We start from the raw sequence: 12669 nt of genomic DNA on the forward strand, positions 1-12669 counted from the left end.
TTTTGAAATAGGCTCCACCCAACATGGGGCTTGAATCCACAACCCTGAGGTCAAGAGTCACATGCTCTACCAGCTAAGCCAGCCAGGAGCCCCAGAATCCCAACTGATTTTGTATCTTGCAACTTTACTGAATTTTTTATTGGTTCTAACAATATTTTGGTGGTCTTTAGGATTTTCTATATATAAGATCGTCTGCAAACAGAGACAGTTTTATTTCTTTCTTTCTGATTTGGATGCAATTTCTTTCTTTTTCTTGCCTAATTATTCTGGCCAGGACTTCCAGTATTGTGTGACTAGGATGCTGAGAGTGGCCACCTTTGTCTTGTTCCTGATCTTAGAAGGAAAGCTTTTAACTTTTCACCATTGAGTATGATGTTTGCTGTGGGCATGTCATGTACGGCAGTTATTATGTTGATCTATGTTCCTTCTATACTGAATTTGTTGAGAGTTTCAGTCATGAAATGGTGTTGAATCTTGTCAAATACTTTTTCTGATTTATTGAGATGATCATATATATATATTTTAAAGTTATTTGTCTATTTTGGGGGGAGGGGGGGCAGAGAGAGACAGAGACAGAGGATCCCAAGCAGGCTCTGCACCGTCAGTGCAGAGCCTGATGCAGGGTTCAGACCCACAAACTGTGAGATCATAACCTGAGCCAAAACCGAGAGTCAGATGCTTAACTGACTGAGTCACCCAGGCGTCCCTGGAATGATCATGTGGTTTTAATTTATTAATGTGGTGTATCACATTTATTCTTTTGTGTGTGTTGAAACATCTTTGCATCTCATGTATAAATCTCACTTGATTGTGGTGTCTGATACTTTTAATGTGCCATTGAATTCAGTTTGTTATATTTTTGCTGAGAATTTTTGCATCTATATCTATCAGAGATATTGGCCTATAGTTTTCTTTTCTTGTATTATTCTTGTCTGGGTTTGATATCAGGGTAATGCTGGCCTAATAAAATTAAAAGTGTTCCCTCTTCAATTTTTGGATGAGGGTGAGAAAGATTGGCATTAATATTTCTTTAAATTCTTGGTAGAATTCAGTGATGGTATCAGTGAAACCATCTGGTCTTGAACTTTTATTTGTTGGGAGGTTTTTGATTACTGCATCAATCTTCTTATTTGTTATTACTCTGTTCAGATTTTCTCTTTCTTCATGATGCAGTCTTTTTTTTTTCTTTATATATATAATAAGACCTTAGATTGCACATAACTTGTTCTGAGAGTGTTCTGCAAGATGAGCAAGCATTTCTAATAAATTTTAAGTTGATAAATGAACAGTGTCTTGCAATATGAGTAGTATGTGACACTGAATGCCACGTGATCACAACTGAGCCAATGGTTCTTCTCTCTTTCTTGCTCGCTGGCTGTGGGATTGTGGGTGATTGTTTCTCATGCTTGGATGCTCGGTCTCAGGCCATGGTATTTGGCAGAAATCAGTGATTTTTCAGAATGTTGGAAGGTGTCCACAACTGGCACTAGTATATTTTTTGTTACTTGTAAGCACCTAAGAATAGTCCTTTGCTTTTCCAAACAAGAGTAAGCTTAGAAATGTTTTGCTGCATTCTAGGTCAGGCTGCCTGCAGATATAGACCATTTTCTCTGCTGCCTTATTGCCAGTTACATTAAATACAGTATATGACAGGAGTTTATTAATACTGTACTGTTGTCAACATCTGTTAGTGATAGTGAAAGTTGTCCTGCACAATAACCCTTCTCTCGTCTCCCTCATACCAGCCATGAAGGTTTTCAAAGGTAAGTGCAGTGGCACCTCGGTGGTTCAGTGGGTTAAGCATCCAACTTCACCTTAGGTCATGATCTTGTTCGAGTCCTGCATTGGGCCCTGTGCTGACTGCTCAGAGCCTGGAGCCTGCTTTGGATTCTGTATCTCCCTACCTCTCTGTCCCTGCCTCACTTATGCTCTGTCCCTCTCTCAAAAATAAATAAACATTTAAAAAATTTAAAATTAAAAGTAAGTGCAGGTTAATTTCTTTATTTTCCCTTATATTTTGTATTTTCTTTTTTATTTTTATAATATTACAGTATTGTAATCATTTTTATATGAATATACTTGGGTTGTGAAATGAATCATCTGAGCTTCCATTCTTTCTTTCTTTTTTTTTTTTAATGTTTATTCATGTTTGAAAGACAGAGAGAGACAGAGCACAAGCAGGGGTAGGGCAGAGAGAGAGGGGGACACAGAATCCGAAGCAGACTCCAGGCTCTGAGTTGTCAGCATAGAGCCCGATGCGGGGCCTGAACTCACGAACCAGGAGATCATGACCTGAGCCGAAGTCGGACGCTCAACTGACTGAGCCACCCAGGTGCCCCTCGATTATTTCTTATGGGGAAATTCGCTTTGATATATGAATGCTTTGGATTACAAGCATGTTCCCGGAATGAATTATACACATAAACCAAAGTTTTACTCTATATTTTAAAGTTCATTTATTTATTTTGAGAGAGAGAGAGAGAGGGCACAAATGAAGGAGGGGCAGAGAGAGAGTGAGAGGGGTGGAGAGAGAGAATCCCAAACAGGCTCCACACACTGTCAGCATGGAACCTGACACAGGGCTTGAACTCAAGAACTGTGAGATCATGACCTGAGCTGAAATCAAGAGTCCGACACTTAACCAACTGAGCCACCCAGGTGCGTGTACGTGTGTATATTAGATATATAATATACACGCACATATACATACATATGTACATACATGTACGTATGTGTGTATGTACATATATATATTTAAGTAAGCTCTATACCCAACTTGGGGCTTGAACTCACAACTCTGAGATCAAGAGTCACATGCTGTACTGACTGAGCCAACCAGGTGCCCCCATGATTCAGTGTTGGTATGTTTCTGGGAATTCATCCGTTTCTTCTAGGTCATCCAATTTGTTGGTATGTAATTGTTCCTGTAGCTTCTTATGATGTTTTATATTTCTGTGGTATTAATTGTAACTTCTCCTCTTTCATTTCTGATTTGATTTATTTGAGTCTTCTCTGTTTTTTCCCTTAGTCCAGTGAATGGTTTGTCAATTTAGTTTATCATTTACAAAATAAGTTAGTTTCAGTGATCTTTTCTATTGTTTTTCTTGTCTCTATTTCTTGTTATTTCTTTTCTTCTGCTAATTTTTGCCTTGGTTTGTTCTTTCTCTAATTTCTTGAGGTGTAAAGTTAGCTTGTTATTTGAGATACTTCTTTTTTCTTAATGTAGGTATTTATCACTATGAATTTCCCTCTTAGAACTGCTTTTGCTACATTGCATAGGTTTTTGTACAACACAAGGGATTGTGTTTCTACTTTCATGTATTTCAATATATATTTTGATTTCTTTTTAAAAAAAATTTTTCCTTTGAGCCATTGGTTGTTCAGGAGGATGTTGTTTAATTTCAAATGTTGGTGAATTTTCCAGTTTTCTTCCTTTTATTGATTTCTAGTTTTATACTATTGTGTTTGGAAGAGAATCTTTGTATGCTTTCAATGTTCTTAATTTGCTAAGGCTTGTTTTGTGATCTAGCCTGTGATCTGTCCTGGAGAATGTTTCCTGTGCCCTTGAGAAGAATCTGTATTCTGTTGCTACTGGATGGAATGTTCTGTATGTGTCTGTTAGGTCCATTTCATCTAGAATATAGATCAAGTTCAGCAGGGGACTGGTGCTGGGATGGGCTGGGAACCTGAGTCACAGGAGCTGGTCTTGCTCTGGGATTGGCCAGGAGCCTGGGTTCATGGGAGTCTTTTTGGAACCTGAGTTCATGGGTGCCTCCTGGGAGCCTGGGGTCATAGGAGCTACCTGGGGCCATGGGAATCAGCTGAAGCCAGGGTGGGTTGGGAGCCTGGGTTTGCCGGATTTGGCCTGTTGGTTCAGGCCTGTGCTGTGGTCCATGGTGAAATTGAGTGCCTACTCTATTCTTCTTCCCCCACTGGAGGGATGTCTCTTCTCCTTTAAGTTGCCCAGGCTTGGGGGAGAGGTGACAGGAGTCATGTGAAACTTTCCCCTTCTCTTCAATGCATTTTTTCTTATTTCTGTGTTCTACCCAAGTGCTGTAATCCTTTACCTTGAATTTTTGTCTCTTGTGAAGGTATTTTTTTTTTTTTTTACTTGTGGATAGTTATTCAAGTTGATGTTTCTGGGAGGTAATGAGTGCTAGAAATTTTTATACTGCCATCTTGTTCACATCTTTTCTTTCAATTTTGGGGGATAGCTCCCACAGACCCTAGTATTTTGAAAGAGATTTTATTTTTGTTAATTCCAGATCATGGAACAATGGTCCTGCAAACATGGCAGCAATACTTTGAACTTTACAGTCTCTATCATCTTACTAGGTTTGGAAGACAAAAAAAATATAGTAGACTTACCACCTTCAGCCTAAGCTGTATTCATTACTGGGGTTTAGACACATTTGGGAATGTATGGCAAACCTGGGGAGGTCCACTGAGCTCTACTTGCATATGTCACTGAGAAACCTGCAATGGTGAGTTTCTTTTTTTTTAATGTTTATTTTTGAGAGAGAGTAAGAATGGGGAAGGGCAGAAAGAGATGGGGACAGAGGATCTAAAAGCAGGCTCTGCGCTGACAGCAGCGAGCCTGATGCAGGGCTCGAACTCATGAACTGCAAGATCATGACATGAGCCAAAGTAGGATTTGCAAGTGAATGAGCCACCCAGGCGCCCCTGCAGTGGGATTCTTCTTAAGAGTCGGATAGACCAGTTCAACCCAACTACTAAGACTTAGTCTTTGGAGAAAGACTAGTGATTCTTGAGATAGTATGAATCTGCCACTCAGATTTGACTCTCAGTTCACCCCTCATTGGACTCCTATCTGAGGCCAAAAAGCCATGTTGGGTAAATTTTATGAGAAAATTAGAAGAGTTGTTTCATAAAAGCTCTGTGAGACATTTATGCACAAGTAGTGGTACTGCTTACAGTATTTCTCTAACAGAGTGTGACCCCAAAACATCAAGAGAACCCTTCCACCCACTTTTCAGGTTTGGCCCCGTGAGACACCGATATTTGAGCAATGGTGTCAGCAGGACACTGGAGTCTCTGGGAGATGGTGGTATCAGCAGTGTCAGCAGACCTAGTGGATGTGGAGATACACAACAGACGGGTCAGAGCAGGAAGAAATAAAACCAAGGATACTACAGGCTCACTGTGTGCATATACAACATCCCTGGGGTCCTGAGAAATACTTGGGGTGGGAGAAACATAGTAAAGTCCTGGGTTCCTGCAATAAGAAGTAGAATTCAATGGTCAATGAGCAGTAATTATATGTGTGTATAGGATGGTATTATGTATTCAGCAAATACTGCCTAAAAATAGCTCTCTTTTTGTTACAAATTAGATACATAGCTCAAGGCCTCTGTTGGTCATTTGAAAAAAAATTGCGATATTTTCCTAAGAGGAGGACTTTAGATTTTTCTGTCATCCCATAATAAAAGAAAGAAAATAATTTAAAAATTCTAGTACTTTATTAACCAAAGTTGATGACAAACAAGAAAACCGGGAATGAAAAAGTAAGACTTTTAGAAATAATATATACAAAGGCAGAAAGCATTGGAGGGGCATGTACGTGCGTGTGTCTATGTGCATTGGACTGTGATTATGTTATAATGAACTTGTCTATTCTAATGGAGGCCATTGTGTGTGTGCAATGGAGGTAGTCTTTGGAAAATTATTAATGTCCTTTCTGTCTTTGCCTTTTCCATACAAAGCATTTGCTCTAGATTTTAGGAAGCGTCCATCTGTGGAGAGGGTGTGGGTCAAGGAGAAGTAAGTCAGAGAACAAGAGGTAATATTTAGCTTCTGACGCATACACAGTTGGGTTATTCAATAAGTTAATTGCTTCTCAAGCCAGAGCATTGCCTTGAGAGATAATTTTTCTAAATTTTTTACTCTTTTTGTTTCAGCCTAGGTTGGAGATCTCAGTTCACAGAGCCATAGGTCCTCTGGTAGCATAAGGAAATGCTCTGCTTGCCATTAAGACATATCCAGAGACAGGAAGAATGAAGGTATGATGTAAAGGAGGTAAAAGAAAACCCCAGTCATTTTCCTGCCAAGGGAAGTGAAGGAAGAACATGGACAAGGTGGTTAGATGCTTTTCAGTTTTCCCTTCTTTGGGCTTTGTCTCATTGTCTTTCAGAGTGGGAGGTGTTTTGGATGAGTGAGAGTACAAGAGGGCAAGGAAGATTTCCTATCTTGTGTCTTTTTGGGACTCAGGGAGATCGTAGATGCCCTGCATCTAGCTGTGTGTAACTACATTGATTTGATAGCAAAGGTGAAGGCAGTGGAATGAAGGCTTTCAGGTTTGGCTGCCTGTGCTCCTCTTGGTTCTGGTGAGGCATGGACAGAGGACCCACAAGTAGCAAAAGGAGATGGCTATAATGGGGGGATATTTCTGCTATGCACTAAATCCCACAGCACAGAATACCTGAGCCAGCCCTAACCATAGTCACAGAAATACCTCAGGGGCACTGAGGTGAGGCCAGTTGGCTTGGGAGCACTCCCAGGGCAGCCCAGCCACAAGAAAGGGTCCCAAATATATCAGCCATGGAATGGCTGTGAAGGCCACCATGGCCCTCAGTGACACAGCTATAAGAAACATTGTACCAGAGGCCAGCAGACACTGGCCAGGATACATCCAAGGACAGCGTAAGGACTAGCCCCCTTTCTTCCATTGCCCCAAAGTCACATGTACCCCGCACCTCCATTCATATGCCAGTCTTCTTAGGGGGAGAAGGGAGGCTAAGGAGAACATTGGCTACAAGATGGAAACTATTCCAAAGGGATTGTTTAACTTAAACCAGTTTGGACATTTAATTTTTAAAAAGTTATTTTTTTCCATGTTAACCAGCGTGTGGAGGCTTGTGAAGGAAGGCTCATCAGGGACAAAAATAAGAGTACGGGTTTCCTGAACATTTGAGCATCGAGTTAAATGTGAGTTAAGTTTGTGACCCCCATGTTAGTAGCAATTGTATTCCCCAAACCCTACACTTTCTTTTCCTTATTGAAAGCAGTATGTAGAAACTGAGTGTAGTGTATCTTGGGTGAGAGGGAAAAAGTCTAATTTCTATGTAAAACTTAGGCGAGGCACCCTGTTGCTAAGAATTTTGTATGAATTTCCTACAGTCTTGCATAATCTGGTTGATGATGGTAGGCAATTTATTAAAATACTTTAAGCTTAAAACTCTTTGCTAAATTCCAGATCAGGACAGCTTCTATCTATGGGATCTCTCCATCCAGGTGTTTTATGTCCCATAACATCTCAAGTTGAACAGGACGGAATTGAATTTGACATTTTTCTTCTCAGATTTTCTTCTTTTGTAGGAGTTTAGCAGATGCTCCCATCGTCCCAGTGGCCTAGTCATAAACTTGGGAGTCATCCAGATCATCCATTCTTTTTTCAAAGAAATCTAATTGGTTAGTCAGTTTTGTAAATGGCCTAAGAGGCTCATTAGTTTCTGGTCACCTTTCCAGCTTCTTTACATACCACCTGATCACTAGCCAGAGTGATGATTCCTCTGCTGTGCCATCCTTACTCATGCCTTGCTGCCTTTGCATATATTTTCTCTCTGCTTGCTGTGTCCTTCCCTCTGTTGTCTGCATCATCCTTTGGGTCTCAGTGCAGGAGCTTTTGAGAGGACCTTGACCCTCAGGGCAGTTATACTCAAGTGTTTGACACGTGGTCTATCCTTGTACTTAATGTATCATTTAGTCTCTGTTTATTTTCAGGCTCCCAAGGTTGAAGGAAGGTTCCTAGAGGGCAGAGGTTTTGTACTGTTCCTCTTTGGATTCCAAGGCACCTGAGTGCCAGAATAGCACTCAATAATGAGCACTTATTGCATGAGTAAAATTTGCAAAGCCATGTTTTGGAAACTTCTAATAATTTTGTGTTTTACTTAAGATTCTTTCCAGGAATGCAGGTAACTTCAGATTTGTTTTGCTGAGAGATCTTATGCAAACTGTGCTGACCTTTTAGTTGATTCTGAATGTTTTTAAAGTTTCTGTATTTTGAGTAACTTCTGTATTTGGTGTAAATATAGGCTGGTTTGCAAATGAGTTCTTCAATTTGTGTATTACCCTCTCCTTACAGTTTAACCTTTTCAGGGGTGGGTTTTGTTTTGCTATATATTGAACAGTGATGTGTGGTTTTTAATAAGAAATACCAAATACTAGTTTAAGTATTAAAATGAAATACTTAAGTATTAATATGAAATGTTGCTAGATAATGCTTCAGAAAAAAAGCTTGGAAAGAAATACCTCAAATTATTAACAGTGGTTGTCCCTGAGTAATGATAATGAGTAGTATATTGCATTTTCTTGTTATGGTTTTCAGTTTTTCCATAATCACATATTATTATTGTTATTGTTGTTGTTGTCATATTTGTAGAAACCACTGGAAATATGTTGTCATGTTGTCATATTAGCAGGGTAGAAGAGCATAGTGTTTTAATAGTGCAGCCTGTATAAGCAGACAGACCTGTTTACTTTAACATCCTCTCTTTCCTCATCTGCAAGAGTGGACGATAATATACTTGCTGATGTACCCATTTTAGTCAGACAATTCTTTGATTTCCTTCTCTTTATCTTGTGGGTATCTTTTTTAGATTTTTACTTTGTGGTTACCATGAGACTTATGTAAAATTTAATAGTCTATTTTAAGGTGATAACTACAACTTCATTTGCTTAAACCACCCTTTTGCTCCCCCTCCAACATTTTATGTTTTTAGTGTTACTCTTTACATCTTTTGCCCGAGTTAAGTAATTAATACTCACATTACAGTGTTAGAGTATTTCTGAATTTGACTATATCCTCATCTTCACTGGTGTGTTTTCTGTTTTCTCATGTTTTCATGTTACTAATTGGAGTCCTTTCATTTCAGCTTCAAGAACTCCTCTCAGCACCACCCACCCTGTCCACCTGCTCCCCTGTACCCAGGTTCTTCCTCCCCACCCCTCCAGTGAAATAAAGCCTCCTATCCTGCAAAAAAAAGAGAACTCTTCTCAGCCTGCATTTCCTGTAAGGCAGATCTACTAGTTGTTACAGTCCCTCAGCTTTTGTTTGTTTGGGAAAGTCTTTACCTATCATTCAATTTTGAAGGACATCTTTACTGGGTAAAGTATTCTTGGCTGGCAGCTTTTGTCTTTTAGAACACTCAATGTATCATCCTGCTCTTTCTTGACTTGCAGAGTTTCTGCTGAGAAATCCGCTGATAGCCTTATGGGGGGGTTTCCCTTTTATGTGAAGTATTTTTTGTTTCTTGCTGCTTTAAAATTCACTCTTTGTCTTTTAGACAGTTTATGATAATGTGTGTTGGGAAAGACCTCTTTAGTTTGAATTTGTTTGGGGACCTATGATCTTCATGAATTTGGATGCCCAGATCTCTCCCTGGATTTGGGAAGTTCTCAGCCATTATTTCTTTAAATAAACTTTTCACCCCTTTCTCTCTTTCTTCTTCTGGGCCTCCCATAATACATAGGTTGTTTCTTTTAATCGTATCCTGTAAATCCCTTAGGCTTTCTTCATTCCTTTTCATTCTTTTTTCTTTTTGCTCCTTTGACTGGATAATTTCAAATGATCTGTCTTCAAGTTAACTGATTCCTGCTTATGTTTGATTGTGTCTGGTGCTGAAAACTCTCTATCAAAATCTTTATTCATTGTATTCTTCAGCTCCAAAAGTTGTATTTTTTAAAAACGTTTTCTATATTTTTGTTCAACCTTTATTTTGTTCTTGTATTGTATTCTTGATTTTGTTAAATTATTTATCTGTATTCTCTTAAAGCTCTCTGAACATCTTAGAACAATTATTTTGAATTATTTATCAGGCAGTTAGTGTATATCCATTTTTTGGGGGTCAGGTACTAGAAATTTACTGTTTCATTTATTGGTGTCATGTTTCCCTGATTCTTTATGATCCCTATAGCCTGGCATAGGTGTCTTCACATTTGAAGAAGCAGCCATGTCTTTTAGACTTTATGGACTTTAACGAAAGACCTTCACCTGTAGGTGGAAGGCCCTGGGTCTAGTGGTGACAAGGTACTCAGTGTGGGGGTGAGTGGTTGCCCTGGGTCCAGGGGTATGTGGTATCTCATTGGCTCAGGCAACTGGAGTCCTCCACATCAACTGCATGATCCTTGGAGAGAGCTATGAGGGGTCTACAGTGGTCCCAAGGGATATTGAGGTCCTCAGTGGTGCCTCCAATTCCAGTGGCTAAGACTAGGGTGGCAGCGGTGGTGGTCACAGTTGGTGGTATGCACACAGCGGTGGGAACTAGCTGTAGAGACCTGGGTGTGTCAGGGGCCTGTTGCAGACACACACTCAATGGTGAGGGCTAGAGCCGGCAGTAGGGGTTGGGGCCGACCTTGGGCACGTGAGCAGCTGTGGGGATCCTGGCTGTCAGCGTGCACTTGTGTGACTGTGGAGGCTAGCCATATGCGTGTGCACTAACCAGACCTTTTTATTTTATTTTATTTTATTATTTTTTTAAGTAAACTCTGTGCTCAATGTGGGGCTCAAGCTCATGACCCTGAGATCATGTTATTTATTTATTTTTTAATGCTTTATTTTTTACTTATTTTTTATTTCTATTAAAAAAATTTTTTTTAAACATTTGTTTATTTTTGAGAGACAGAGTGAGACAGAACATGAGTGGGGGAGGGGCAGAGAAAGAGGGGGTACATAGAATCCAAAGCAGGTTCCAGGCTCTGAGCTGTCAGCGCAGAGCCTGATGCGGCGCTTGAACTCACAAACCTTGAAATCATGACCTGAGCTGAAGTCGGACTCTTAACTTACTGAGCCAGCAGGTGCCCCTGTATTTTACTTTTTATTTTTTGATTTATATCCAAATTAGTTAGCATATAGTACAATAATGCTTCAGGAGTAGAATCCAGTGATTCATCCCCTACATATAACACCCAGTGCTCATCCCACCAAATGTCTTTCTTAATGCCCCTTGTCCATTTAGCCACCCCCCCACCCACATCCCCTCCAGCAACCCTTAGTTTGTTCTCTATATTTAAGAGTCTCTTATGTTTGATTCCCTCCCTATTTTTATATTATTTTTGCTTCCCTTCCCCTATGTTCATCTATTTTGTATGTTAAATTCCACCTATGAGTGAAGTCATATGATATTTCTGTCTTTCTTTGACTGACTAATTTCGCTTAGCATAATACCATCTTGTTCCATCCACATTGTTGCAGATGGCAAGATTTCATTCTTTTTGATTGCCGAGTAATACTCCATTGTATATATATATATACACCACATCATCTTTATCCATTCATCTGTTGATGGACATTGGGCTCTTTCCATACTTTGGCTATTGTTGATAGTGCTGCTATAAACCTTGGGGTGCATGTGTCCCTTCATAGCAGCACACCTGTATTATTTGGATAAGTACCTAGTAGTGCAGTTGCTGGATCATAGGGTAGTTCTATTCTTAATTTTTTGAGGAACCTCCATACTGTTTTCCAGAGTGGCTGCACCAGTTTGCATTCCCACCAGCAGTACAAAAGAGTTTCCCTTTCTCTGCATCCTCGCCAACATCTGTTGTTGCCTGAGCTGTTAATGTTAGCCATTCTGACAGGTGTAAGGTGGTATCTCATTGTGGTTTTTATTTGAATGTTTTATTTATTTTTGAGAGAGTGAACGTGAGTGGGGGAGGGGCAGGAAGAGGGGGGCAGAGGATACGAAGCAGACTGTACTGACAGCAGCAAGCCTGATGAGGGGCTCAAACTCATGAACCATGAAATCATGATCTGAGTGGAAGTCGGATGCTCAACTGACTGAGCCACCCAAGGTGCTCCAAGAATTTTATTCTTTTTAATTTAAAAAAAAAATTTTAATGTTTATTTATTCTTGAGAGAGACAGAGTATGAGTGGGGTAGGGGCAGAGAGAGGGAGGCATAGAATCTGAAGCAGGCTCCAGTCTCTGAGCTGTTAGCACAGAGCCCGATGCAGAGCTTGAACTCAAGAACCATGAGATCATGACCTGAGCTGAAGTCGGAGGCTTAACCAACTGAGCCACCCAGCTGCCCCAAGAGTTATTTTATTTTATTTTATTTTATTTTATTTTATTTATTATTATTTAAAAAAATTTTTTTTTTCAACGTTTTTTATTTATTTTTGGGACAGAGAAAGACAGAGCATGAACGGGGGAGGGGCAGAGAGAGAGGGAGACACAGAATCGGAAACAGGCTCCAGGCTCCGAGCCATCAGCCCAGAGCCTGACGCAGGGCTCGAACTCACGGACCGCGAGATCGTGACCTGGCTGAAGTCGGACGCTTAACCGACTGCGCCACCCAGGCGCCCCTTTATTTTATTTTTTTATTAATCAGATTATTCTTGATTGCTAGTAGTGTAACCCTATTCTAACTAGCTGAAGTTCAAAGGGAAATTTATTATCGTATGTACCAGGCAAGTCCAGAGGCCCTCCTTGTGCCAGGGGCTCAAATAATTTTTTTTTTTTTAATTTATATCTTTCAGCATCTTTCAGTGTTTTAGCTCCATTTTTAGGCCAGTTTCCTACCAGTAACAAGGAAACATGTGGATGGTCACAGACAGTCACAGGTTTAAATCTTTAAATGAAGGGAGACCTTGGACTCCAAACCTTTATTTATGGAATTTGATTAGCCTTTCCAGGACTAAGGGCTTTCCCTGA

At 40.1% G+C, this 12669-nt stretch overlaps 1 long non-coding RNA gene across 3 annotated transcripts in view; it reads left to right on the top strand.

The window, feature by feature from the left end:
* LOC122234143 overlaps positions 1-12669 on the top strand; it is a 46256-nt gene that overhangs the window by 4365 nt on the left and 29222 nt on the right. For all 3 annotated transcript variants that reach the window (XR_006211901.1, XR_006211900.1, XR_006211899.1), the window contains exons 2-3: positions 5919-6020; positions 6863-6945. This is a non-coding gene — a long non-coding RNA (uncharacterized LOC122234143). The remainder of the gene's footprint in view (positions 1-5918; positions 6021-6862; positions 6946-12669) is intronic.

The sequence above is a fragment of the Panthera tigris genome, chromosome E2 (assembly GCF_018350195.1).
Source record: "Panthera tigris isolate Pti1 chromosome E2, P.tigris_Pti1_mat1.1, whole genome shotgun sequence".
In the NCBI taxonomy this organism is placed as follows: Eukaryota; Metazoa; Chordata; class Mammalia; order Carnivora; family Felidae; genus Panthera; species Panthera tigris.